General features: G+C 48.5%; 1 protein-coding gene across 4 annotated transcripts in view; it reads right to left on the bottom strand.

Moving 5' to 3' along the window:
* Positions 1-422, bottom strand: part of EZH2 (enhancer of zeste 2 polycomb repressive complex 2 subunit) — a 43924-nt gene extending 43502 nt beyond the window's left edge. For all 4 annotated transcript variants that reach the window (XM_054160966.1, XM_054160967.1, XM_054160969.1 and 1 more), the window contains exon 1: positions 336-422. The gene's annotated coding sequence lies outside the window, so the exon portion shown is untranslated. The remainder of the gene's footprint in view (positions 1-335) is intronic.
* Between the last annotated feature and the right edge of the window lie 11697 nt (positions 423-12119).

Genomic DNA, 12119 nt, shown 5'->3' with positions numbered 1-12119 from the left:
GAACGGGAACCGCCGGCCGGGCCAGACGGAGCCAACTTAGACAAAGGACACTTCAGACTCCATGTCTCTCCCCTCCAGCTGTCACCGGCCGGCAGCGCGCCTGTCTCGCCGCCGGCTTCCCCTCCACACCCCCTCACCGGGCGCCCGCCACCCGCCGCGCCGGCGGGAAGGGGCCGGGAGGCGGCTGCCGCTTAAGGGGAAGGTGGCTACCCCTCAAGAGCCGTCGCCCCTGCCGCCTCCTCCCCTCTCGCCATTACAAAGGGAGCCGGTTATAAATAGCCGCTCCCGGCGCCAACATCTCAAGCCCGCGAGGTGTCGCTCGCCCGCTCACTCACCCGCCCCCCGGCCTCACGCCGCCGCTGCCGCCCCGCCGCCGCCGCTGCCGCCACCGCCAGCTCCGCTCCGCTTGCCCGCCCGCTCTCCGTCCCTCCCCTCCAGCCTCCGGCTGCCGGATTCACCCTCCCGGACCGAGCGCCAAACGCGGCGGCCCAATCGGCATCGCGCTCATTGGCGAGCACCGAGTGCCGCCTCCATTGGATGGAGGCGGACGGGGGGCCCGCCCGCGCCAATCGGGCGCCAGGGGCGGGGCGGGGGGCGGGAGTTCACTCCCCACGTGCATGGCGGAGCGGGGGAGGGGCGGGTGAGACTCTTTGTTCTCTCGCTGCCGCCTGCAGGGCCTGGGGCTAGGGCTTCGAGCTGCCCCTCTCCCATCGCCCGCCCGCTGCCTCCCGGACCCCGGTTCCCCCCTCACCGCAGCGGGCTGGAGCGCGTCGGGCTGCGAGAAGCCCGAAACTCTCCGCTGTCTCACGTGGAGTGTGTGGGAGAAGAGGGAGGGGACAGGAGGGGAGGAGAGAGGATTGGCGGGCAGCGGGCGGGGAGTGCGGCTCGGCCCGGGGAGGGGCTGCGCCGTTCGGCGCTCGCCGAGTTTGAATCAGTTCGAAAGTGGGAGCTGTAACGCTTTTAACGGTCCCACAGCTGCGCGGGCGGGAGGCGGCAGCGCCGTGGGAGAGGCGGGGGCCGGGCGGTCTCTCCCCTCAGCCACTGCCGCCTCTCCTCGCCTGTTGCTTCCCCCAGTGGGTACGGGGGGCCTCTCCCCGCCGGCTCCTGTCCGCCGCTCGCCTCCGCCGGTGTCTCGGCGCCACAGCGAGAGGATTGTGGCTGGCTCTGTGAACCGAGAAAAGTGCTCAAACACACACACACAGCCCGGCTCCCGCCCGGCATTCCGGCCGCTCCCCGGCGGATGTCGGCTGTCTGACTCACTTTCTAGTGTTACGTGATACCATAGCATCATAGAATCGTTTCCGTTGGAAAGGACCTTTCCGATCATCGAGTCCAACCGGTACCTAACTCTACCGAGGCTAAACCATGTCCCTCAGCATTGCACCTCTGCCTCTTAGAAACAGCTCCAGGGATAGGGATTCAACCACCTCCCTGGGCAGCCTGTTCTAGTCTTTGAGAGCCCTTTCAGTGAAGAAATTTCTTCTAATACCCAGCCTGAACCTCCCCTGGTGCAACTTGAGGCCCTTTCATCCCAACTTACCACTTTTTACTAGGGAGAAGAGACCACACCTACCTCGCTGCATCCTTCTCGTGTAATTTGACCTTTGCTAACTCAAACTTCACAAGCATTTGCCCTGGGTGTTTTTTGTGCACCTTGCTGTTTCCCTTGGTTTCTCTACTGTAAAAACTCTGACCTACCCTGTCCTGGCAGCAGTAATAAATCACGGCAGCAGTAAGATGTTGACATCAGGCTTAGATCTCAGTGCTAGTTATGTCTCCAGCCTATAACTGTTTTTCCTCATTTCTAATCTGTGAGCCACGCTGTCTTCTGTTGCTGAAGTTGTGTTTAAACCTTGAAGATTCACTCTCCTTTTGTCCAGTTTCATCTCACTCCCTGGTCACTCCAGCCTTTCTTTATCACCAGGAATGAAAAACAAGTTCCTTAATGGGTGCTTAGCCTTCCCTTGTGACCATATGCCTTTTCTGCACAACCCACATTGAATGCTGTTTTGAGGTGTACTGGAGAATGAGCTGCATCCATATCTCCAGCACCTGCTCCCATCATCCTACCTTATCCTGTTCCTCAAAGAGGAAGAAGAGCTACTCCCATTTTCCTTGTGATTACCTTTGTATGTAGAATCATAGAATGGTTTGGGTTGGAAGGGGCCTTAAAGATCGTCTAGTTTCAACCTCTCTGCCATGGACAGGGACACCTTCCACTAGACCAAATTACTCAAGGCCCCATCCAACTTCATCTTGAACTCTTCCAGGAAAGGGGCATCCACAGTCACCCTGGGCACCCTATTCCAATGTCTCACCACCCTCAATGGAAAGAATTTCTTCCTAGTATCCAGTCCAAATCTGCCCTCTTCCATCTTCAATCCATTCCCTCTTGTCCTATCACTAAAAGTCCTTGTCAAAGGTCCCTCTCCAACTTTCTTGTACTGGTACTTCAGGTACTGGAAGGCCTCCCCAGAGACTTCTCCAGGCTGAACAGCCACAGCTCTCATACTCTGTCCCCACAGGGGAGGTGTTCCAAGCCCTCTGATCATCTTTGTGTCCTCCTCTGAACCCCCTCCAACAGTTCCATGTCCTTCTTGTGTTAGGGGCCCCAGAATCCTCAGGGGCAAAGCTCCAAACTCAAGCAGATACCACCATAACACAGTTCTGAGTGATAAAAGTCTCTTGAGGGAGAAATAAGTCACAAGAACTACCTCATTCCCAATTCATGCAGTTGTCTTACATGTGAAATGTAAGGCTCATTAGGAGGCTCAGTGTCCCTCCTAAAGGTTTCTGTCTTTCTATGTGTAAGTGCTTCAAATGTCCTGACTTCATTGTATATTAAACTTCCGATATTAAGAGTGGCCATTCCTACACAGTTTGGTTTTGAGTTACCTCATGGCCTTGCAAACAGATTTCGACTAGTGGCTTATTTTTATTGTTAAATTTGTGAATGTTTATAAGTTAAGAATAAAAAGCATGCAGCAGCAATTATTTGCTCTTACAGTTACATATCAGTGCAGCAGGTTGCCATACCCTTCCTCTATATCTAGTGGAGTGGCTGACGATTTGAAAGATGATCTTAAAATTCTCAGATCTGCAAAAATATTATTTTTGGATATTCAGCTACTTGAATCTGTTCTGCCCCAAGCTGGCAGCCACCACCAAAATGGCTACCCAGGCTCTGCAGAACTTAGAGTTTGTCATTTCTTGTTAGAGCTGCACTTCATAGAGTCTGGTTTTAGTCAGACAGTAGACATAAATCATCGCTAAATAAGCGTAGGGTGACTTTAAGAGGTACAATCAGGCTCAAGGTGGAAAAATCTGTGCTGTAGAACCTACCCTGTGAACTACCCTCCACACAGATTGCTTTGTCTGTCTCTTGCACTGAGGATTATTCACCCATTATAACTGAACCCTTACTAGAAAATTAAACACATGTTTTGAACTAAGTTACTCTTTCTCCTTCGCACTGTAGCAAAACAACCTTTCCACCAAAGCTCCCTTCTAGACTCTCAAAGCAATATGCTTCCCAGTGACAAACTCTGTTAGGTGCCCGTTTTCTGATGGAACCATCAGGCTGCCTCAAACAACCAGGAGAACTCTAGCAGTTGGTTAGTTGTTTTGTTTTGTTTGCTGCACAAGGCAGTTTAATGTTGCAATGAGCTTTGTGCAGGCTTTCTGCTTTCACAGAATAAACCACCCGAATTGCTTTCTGTTTCTGCTGTGTTTTTAAAGAACACCTGTCTGAACACGGATCTGCTTTACACAGAGACATTCAGACATCATCTTAAGGCAAATGTCTTGGAAATAATGACAAATTGGTGTTTTGAAGAGTCATTCTGAAAAGAATGAATTCATGATGGCAGTGTGCAATAGTGCTTCTGAGAAAAGCAGCTAGCATCAAAGTGTTAGCCACATTGCTGTGCTGTGGTAGGTGGGGATGAATCCATCAGCACCTTCTTTTAAATTCATATATTCATAGAATGGTTTGCATTGGAAGGGACCTTAAAGATCATCTAGTTCCAAACCCTCTCTCATGGCCAGGGTCAGCTACCACTGCACCAGCCTGTTCAAGGCCTCATCTGACCTGTTGCTTTTAAAAGTGAAAAAAAACCCCAGCAATTACTGTTTTTTATTTCCCAAAAAGAAGGGCCAAAGAAATGATTGTCCCCCAGAACTCAGCACTGGTGAGGCGTCAGAGAGGGACCTGGGGGTGCTGATTGACACCCGCCTAAACATGAGCCAGCAGTGTGCCCAGGTGGCCAAGAGGGCCAATGGCATCCTGGTCTGTATTAGGAATAGTGTGGCCAGCAGGAGCAGGGAGGTCATTGTGCCCCTGTACTCTGCATTGGTTAGGCCACACTTTGAGTACTGTGTCAAGTTCTGGGCCCCTCAGTTTAAGAAGGACATTGAAACACTTGAACGTGTCCAGAGAAGGGCAACAAGGCTGGGGAGAGGCCTTGAGCACAAGCCCTATGAGGAGAGGCTGAGTGAGCTGGGATTGTTTAGCCCTCTACAACTACCTGAAAGGTGGTTGTAGACAGGACGGGGTTGGTCTCTTCTCCCAGGCAACCAGCACCAGAACAAGGGGACACAGTCTCAAGCTGTGCCAGGGGAGGTTTAGACTCGAAGTGAGGAAAAAGTTCTTCACTGAGCGAGTCATTCGTCATTGGAATGTGCTGCCCAGGGAGGTGGTGGAGTCACCGTCCCTGGAGGTGTTCAAGGGGAGATTGGACGTGGCACTTGGTGCCATGGTCTAGTCGTGAGGTCTGTTGAGACAGGTTGGACTTGATGATCCTTGGGGTCTCTTCCAACCTTAGTTATACTGTGACACTGTGATACTGTGACATGTGCAAGCTGGAGCATAGGAGGTTCCACATGAAAATAGGGAAAAAGCTTTTCACTGTCAGGGTGACAAAACACTGGAACAGACTGCCCAGAGAGGCTGTGGAGTCTCCTTCTCCACAGACAGTCAAACCCTGTCTGTATGAGTTCCTGTGTGACCTACTCTGAGTGATCCTGCTCTGGCAGGGGTGTTGGACTAGATGATCTTTTGAGGTCCCTTCCAACCGCTAACATTCTGTGATTCTGTGAAATTGTACTCTCCAGAAAGTCAATTTAAGAAGATGAAAGACTTCAGAGAGAAAGTAAAAATATAACAATACTCCTCCACCCAATAAGTAAGCTCCCACTGGTCAGGTTTTGAACAGGTTGCCCAGGTAGGTGGTGGAGGTGTTCAGAAAATGTGTGGAGATGGTACTTCAGGACATGGTTTAATGGGTGTGGTGGTATTAGGCTGATAATCGGACTCAATGATCTCAGAGGTCTTTTTCAACCTCAAAAATTCTGTAATTCTAGTGCAAAACATGAAAGCAAGATGTCCTTCACACAGGTTTATAGAGAGATAGCAGGTACCAAATATACATCCAATTGAATATGCTTCTGGGTTGTGCTGGTGTTTCTTATGACTCAGAAGCATTTTGAAATGAGAGTTATTCCAATTTTCATCCCTTAGGCATGAGTTGCAGAAAGCTTCTGTCAGGTCCAGGACCATATAACGTTGCTGCCCCATTCCTCTTCCTTCTCTGCATGTTTGTGGAGAGCCTGTAATAAACTGAGTTTATTCCCCAGTTTTAGCCCTTGACAAAAATATTCACAAATAAATGCAAATTGTAAAAAAGGCTTCTGCAGCCCCGTTCCCTCCTATGACACTGTGTCAATCAGTTGACTTCTGAGCTGGAAGGAATGGGGGACTTGCAGCCCTGAAGGCCAATGGCTGCATCAAAAGAACTGTGGCCAGCAGGTCAAGAGAGGTGATTTTGCAATTCTGCTCTGGTAAGACCCCCACATGTAGTACTGTGTTCAGTTCTGGGGCCCCCAACAGAAGAAAGACATGGACCTGATGGAAAGGGTCCAGAGTAAGGTCACAAAGATGATCAGAGGGCTGGAGCACATCTCCTATGAAGACAGGCTGAGAGAGTGGGGGCTGTTCAACCTGGAGAGAAGGGTCCAGGGAGCCCTTTATCGTGGCCTTCCAGTACCTGCAAGGGAACCTACAGGAAGGCTGGGGGCTTGTAGTAATAGGATGAGGGGCTGGTTTGAAACTGGAGCAGTGTACATTTAGGTTGGACATTAACAGGAAATTCTTCACAATGAGAATGGTGAAATACTGGAACAGGTTGCCCAGAGATGTGGTGGAGGCCCCATGCTGGAGACATTCAAGGTCAATGGGGCCCTGAGCAAACCTGATCTAGTTGGAGATGTCCCTGCTGACTGCAGGGGGGGTTTGGACAAGATGACTTTTGAGGTTTCCTTCCAACCTGATGCACTCTGTGATTCTGTGAATTCTAGTTGTCAGGCAGTCTCTTTGGCAGCCAAATACGTGTTTCTTTGTCATACACATATCTCCGAAGATCAAAATAGTAAACCCAAAATTCAATCTACTGCTGGTCTGAGAAAGCTGTTACTGGCAAAATACCATTCCCTTTCTAAAACTGGAGGATGATGAGAGTGATTGGTGCTTGATGACAGACAGGATCAGCAGTGCAGTCCTTTATGCACGTGTACATAAATAGACAGACCTGTGTGTTAAAGTCTGTTGTGCAGTGATGTCGGACTTGACCACAGCATGGGCAGGCAACACAACATTTTAGGAGTGAGCTGAATATGCTGATCAGGGGTGTGATGCAAAGAATCACCTATTGCATTAACTTGTATCACAGAATAAAAGAGGTCATTGGTTTTACAACTTGAAGATGTTACACAGCTGCTGTCACAGAATCAAAATCACAGACTGGTTGGGGTTGGAAGGGACCTCCAATCATTACCCAGTCCAACCCTGGTGCAGTCAGCAGGGACACCTCCAACCAGAGCAGGCTGCCCACAACTCCAAACAACCCAACCTGGAATGGTTCCAGCGATGGGGCACCTCTCTGAAGCCTTCATACTGGGTATGAAATGTACAATTAAGAGAAATTAAGGGAACTGGACTTTAGCCAAGGAAATATTGAAGTAAATGAGTGTCTGCACAGAATGAAGCTGAGAAGTGTGTTGTGAAGGATGGACTACTGACAGCTATGGAAGTGTTAAAACCTTGTCTTTCATTTTTGTGCAAAAGGCCATATTTAGCTCTCCATAACATTTACTTAGATAAATAAACCTAAAGGCAGAACCTCATCCTTTACTTTCAAGGCAAGTGAAGTAAAAAGGAGAAAAAGAGAAGACCAGGCAAGGCCTGTGCAGCACTGAAGTCCTACTTAAGACCTAAGAATCATAGAATCACTGAATGCTTTATAACCTCTAAAGGCCATCTAGTCCAAACCCCACACACACTGTGAGCAGGGACATCTCTAACTAGAGAAGGTTGCTCAGAGCCTCCAACAACCTGACCTGGAATGGTTCCAGGGATGGGGCATCTACCACCTCTCTGGGCCAGTGTCTCACCCTCAGTGCAAAAAAAAGATCTTCCTTCTCACCAGTCTGAATCTTCCTCCTTGTCCTGTCACAACAGGCCCTGATAAAAAGTCTGTCCCCAGCCTTGTGATTGGCCCCTTTAAGTCCTGAAAGGCCACCAGAAAGTCTCTCTGGAGCCTTCTCCAGACTGAACAGCCCTAACTCTTCCAGCCTGGCCTCACAACAGAGGGCTTCTAGCCCTCTCATCATTATTGTGGCTTCCTCTGGCCCTGCTGCAACAGGTCCATGTCTCTCCTGTGTTGAGGACTCCAGAGATGGCCCCAGACTGCAGGTGGGGTCTCAGCAGAGCAGAGGGGCAGAATCCCCTCCCTCCACCTGCTGCTCACACTGCTGGGGATCTGCCCAGGGCATGGTTGGCTCTGGGCTGGGAGTGCACTGTACCAGCATATGTCCAGCTTTTCATCCACGAGCATCCCCAAGTCATTCTCCTCAGAGCTGCTCTTAAAATACTTCTAAATCATGCTGAGAGATTGTTTGATGAAGTTCAGTGTCTCTCAGATTGAGGGTGTGATTCTGGTTTTCTCAATCTATATGGGTCTTAAGTGAATTTTAATTGGCATTACTCACTGGGAAAGCAAGATGAGATGCTAAGACTGTAAGTAGGAAGGACTGAGTCAACCCAGTGAGTGAAACAGTAACTAGGTGGTGAAATGAATGAGTGAGCAGGGCATTGTTTGCTCTTGTGAGCAGCCCCACGCAGCAGTCAATGGCAGGGCTTTTACATGTGTGTGAATGATCAGGGTCAGGCTTGCTGAGCAATCCAGGCATCTGTGTGCTCTTCCCATCATTTGATTAGACTAACAAGCCAAATGTGTGCACTAGAGCTAAGCTTGGTATGTAGTTTTGGGGACAAAAAAATATTAACAATAATGTGCCTAAGTCTGGTTTTGGTGTAACTGTACTGGGTAACCCACAGCAGGTTGCTTTCAGTCCAGTAGCACTGGGGAGTGGAATGGTTCACCCTTGCTTCTGCCAGGATGATTGTTATGAGTGACATGACCAAATCTGTTTGTGTTTTATTGCAAGTTTAATTGTGTCATATAAACTGAAGCATTAGCTGACAATAAAATGATTTTCTGTCTTACTACACTTTCATAAAGGAACAGATTTGGCTATCCTTATGTCAGCTCTTTTGCTTCCAGAGTAGTTAACAAGGCTAGCAAGAATTTTGGCACTGTAAAAGCTTATTCCTTCAAGCAGCACAGAGAGAGCAGAACAAAACTTTGCTCTGTTCTGTCATGTATGAATTATGTTCTATTGTCACTTTTAGTCTGGAGAAGAGGAAGCTGAGGAGAGACCTTCTTATGCTCACTAAAAGGAGGTTGGAGTGAGGCAGATGTTGGTCTCTTCTCAGAATCACAGATTCCTTGAATCATTTGAGTTGGAAGAAACCTTGAAGATCATTGAGTCCAACCAACCACCCAGCACTTCCAGGTCACCACCAAACCATGTTCCTTAGCACCACATCTCCACAGCTTCAAAACTGTTCCAGGGATTGGGGACTCCACCACTGCCTTGAGCAGCCTGGTCCAGGGCCTGACAACCCTTCTGGTGAAGAAACCATTCCTCATGTCCAATGATATTCATGCCCAACCCAAACCTCCTCTGGTTCAACTTGAGGTCATTTCCTCCTGTCCTTTATCTTTTCCCCAGGAAAAGAGATCTTCCCCAGGGAGCCACAGAGAGTAAGAAGGTCTCCCCTGAGCTTCTTTTTCTCCAGGCTGAACCCCTCAGTTGCTCCTCAGGTCTCCAGACCATTCCTGGGCTCTAGAGCAAATGATGTGCTAGAACAAATGATTGCGCACCCTTGTCACAAGTGACAGAACAAGAGGAAATGGCCTCAAGTTGCACCAGGGGAAATTTAGGCTGGACATGAGAAGAAACTTCTTGACTGAAAGTGTTTTCAAAGACTGGAACAGGCTGCCCAGGGAGGCAGTTGAATTCCCATCCCTGGAGGTGTTTCCAAGAGGCAGAGATGTGGTGCTGAGGGTCATGGTTTAGCACCAGGCTTGGTAGAGTTTGACAGTAGTTAGATCAATTGAAATGATTCAGTGATTCTATGATTCATTTTGTAGCTGCATGCAATGAAGAGGTTAGGAGTCAATACTACACTGCTAAAATCCAATCAAATCATGGGAGAAAGAAACAGCTTAGAATCTTTGAAAAATGGAGGCTTTTCCTCTCTGTGTAATTGTTGGGTTTTTTGCTTGTGTGGTTTGGTTTTCTGTTCTTGTTTGTCGGTTAGTTTGGTTTGGGTTTGGGTTGGGGTTTTGTTGTTTGTTTGCTTGTTTTTCCTTTTTTTCCTGAGGACTCACTGGCCTTCACTACCCTGCACTTTCTCTCAAATATAAAAACCAGCCCAAATCCCCCAAATTTAAACAATTTATAACTTCCAGTAGTGGGAAAGGTTAAAAAAAAAAAAAAAAAGAAAGAAATGAAAAATCAAGCATTTGTAGTTACCAGCATTTCAGTCACTGTGATGTCTTGAAATACTTTTAACTACTGTAAATTAGTCCCAGTTTGAAATCTGAGCTTACTGGGAAAGAGAGATATGATATAATTAATCCTACAGGTTCATAGAATCATAGAACTGTTTTGGTTGGAAAAGACCTCCAAGATGACCGGCTCCAACCATCAGCCTAGGAGGACCATGGCCACTAAGCAATGTCCCAAAGTGCCACGTCCACATATTTCTTGAACCACGGGGAATGGTGACTCCACCATCTCCCTGGGCAGCCTGTTCCAATGCCTGACCACTCAGGAAAGAAATTTTTCCCTATATCCAATCTAAACTTCCCCTGACACAATTCCAGGCCATTTCCTCACTGCAGCCTCCTTTCACAGAACTGTAGAGAGCTATGGTCTCCCCCTAGCCTTGTCATCTCCAGACTAAACAACCCCAATTCTCTTAGCCACACCTTACCAGACCTGTTCTCCAGACCCTTCAGCAGCTTCATTGCCCTTCTCTGGACCTGCTCCAGGGCCTCAGTGTCCTTCTTGGACTGAGGGTCCCAAAACTGAACCCAGTACTCATGCTGTGGCCTCATCAGTGCTGAGTCCAGGGGGACAATCACTTCCCTGGTCCTACTGGTCACACTATTGTTGATCGAGGCCAAGATACTGTTGGCCCCCTTGGCCACCTGGCCCCACACAGGCTCATTTTCAGCTGACTGTTGACCAGCATCCCCAGGTCCCTTTCTGCTAGGCAACTTTCCAATCGCTCTGCCCCAACCCTGGGAACGTTCATGAGGTTGGTGTGACCCAAGTGCAGATTTTCAGGCTTTTTCTTGCATGTTGGCTGATTGTTCCTGCAGAAGATATTTCCTGTTCCCCAGCCAAAACCTGCCCTCTCATCTGCACAGCACTCTCAGTATGTCTCAGCAAATTGAGCAGCTGGCAGTATTTTTTCATAAATCTTGTGTTCTGCACCATTTTGTCATCCTTTAAAAAGCAGATCTCCTTTGCTTTTGACATCCCCCTGGTCTGGGATGGCAGTCCTCCAGAGAAGGACACAGTTTGGCAAACAAACTGCAAGTTAGCAAAATGCTGATGTTCTGTGTATGCCACTTTTCCTGAGTGTGTTTGGTCTTGGGTTGGATACTTTAAACTAGCTTCAAAGAGAGGAACAATTTGGGGACTGTTATGGGTTTGCCAAGCCAAAGGGGCTGCCTGAATTTATCAGTAAAATTGCTCATTGATGTATGTGCAAGCCCAATGCCAATGGTAAAAGTATATGCCTTCTGCTCTGATGGAAGTCATGTAGGTATGTTCCAGTTATCCATGAAGCGGAAAAAGTAGGATAGGATTCTGTCCAGGTCTTGTGACAAAAACCATCAAACCTTGAGATAAATAGAGAGTGTGGACAGCAGGTGGAGGGAGATTCTCCCCCTCTACTCTGTCCTGGTGAGGTCACACCTGGAGTATTGTGTCCAGTTCTGTGATACCCAGTTCAAGAGAGACAGGGAACTACAGGAGAGAGTCCAACAGAGGCTACAAGGATGCTGAAGAGAATGAAGCACCTCTGTGAAGAGGAGAGGCTGAGAGACCTGGGGCTGTGAAGCCTGGAAGAGAGCAGCCTGAGAGGAGATCTTCTCAATGCTCAGCAAGAGCTAAAGGGTGGGGAGCAAGAGAATGGGCTAGACTCTTCCCAGTGGTACCCAGTGACACGACAAGGAGAATAGGCACAAACTGGAACCCAGAAAGTTCCACCTAAACATGAGGAAAAACTTCTTTGCTGTGAGGGTGTTGGAGCCTTGGAGCAGGCTGCCCAGAGAGGTTGTGGAGTCTCCTTCTCTGGAGAGATTCCAAACCCACCTGGATATTGAGATCCTGGACAAGATGCAGAAGGTGACCTTGCTTTAGCAGGGGGTTGGACTAGATGATCTCCAGAGGTCCCTTTCAACACCCAGCATGCTGGGTTTCTGTGATCCTGCAATTCTCACATTAACCAAATGAGAGGAGAATTAATGAATATATACAGAGCATTTTTCCCTCCTAGAGAAAAGCTGGCTTCAGCATCTCAGGATGCCATTCTTTGATGGGAATGTACCATAGCAAGTTGTCACTCACATCCACATTTGTGACATTTTCAACTTATTTGCAAAGTATGCTCTTGAGTGTAAGACTGGCATACAATATTGAAA

This window comes from Dryobates pubescens, chromosome 4 (genome assembly GCF_014839835.1).
Source record: "Dryobates pubescens isolate bDryPub1 chromosome 4, bDryPub1.pri, whole genome shotgun sequence".
NCBI lineage: Eukaryota > Metazoa > Chordata > Aves > Piciformes > Picidae > Dryobates > Dryobates pubescens.
This window is presented reverse-complemented; position numbering and strand designations above follow the sequence as displayed.